This window comes from Sebastes umbrosus, chromosome 4 (genome assembly GCF_015220745.1).
Source record: "Sebastes umbrosus isolate fSebUmb1 chromosome 4, fSebUmb1.pri, whole genome shotgun sequence".
NCBI classification, from domain to species: Eukaryota; Metazoa; Chordata; class Actinopteri; order Perciformes; family Sebastidae; genus Sebastes; species Sebastes umbrosus.
The window spans coordinates 34,980,278-34,980,771 of NC_051272.1; positions in this window are offsets into that span (position 1 = coordinate 34,980,278).

A 494-nucleotide genomic window follows, 5' to 3' on the forward strand; every position below is an offset into this window, starting at 1 on the left:
GGAAACAATAATATCCATGTAAAAAATGTGACAGAGAGGAAATAAAATGATCAAAATCCTCGCCAGCCTGTAAAAATAAAAAACGTACTTTGTCTCCACCTTGAGGAACTAAACAGAATGAAAATTATACCCATAAATCAACACTATTAACTGTATTATTTGGTATGTTGACTCTGAAAATATTTGTTCAAAATGATATAAAATGAATAGAATGTAATTCTGCATCATCACTGATATACTGATTTGTTTGCACATAAAACAAGTGAAGGAACTGAAGCGTTTATCTATGAAAGTCACCAGTTACTATGAAACACAATGAAACAATTGTGAAATGTAAAAAATAAACAAGGTAAAATTAGGCTTTTTTGTGATTATGTCATTTAAAATTATAGCTTTTTTTATGTAAATTTAAGGTTGTAGTTCCTTGGAAAATAAAATAAAAAAATCTGTAGATGAACGTAAAGGTATAATTATGATAGTAAATCTCCTCGTCC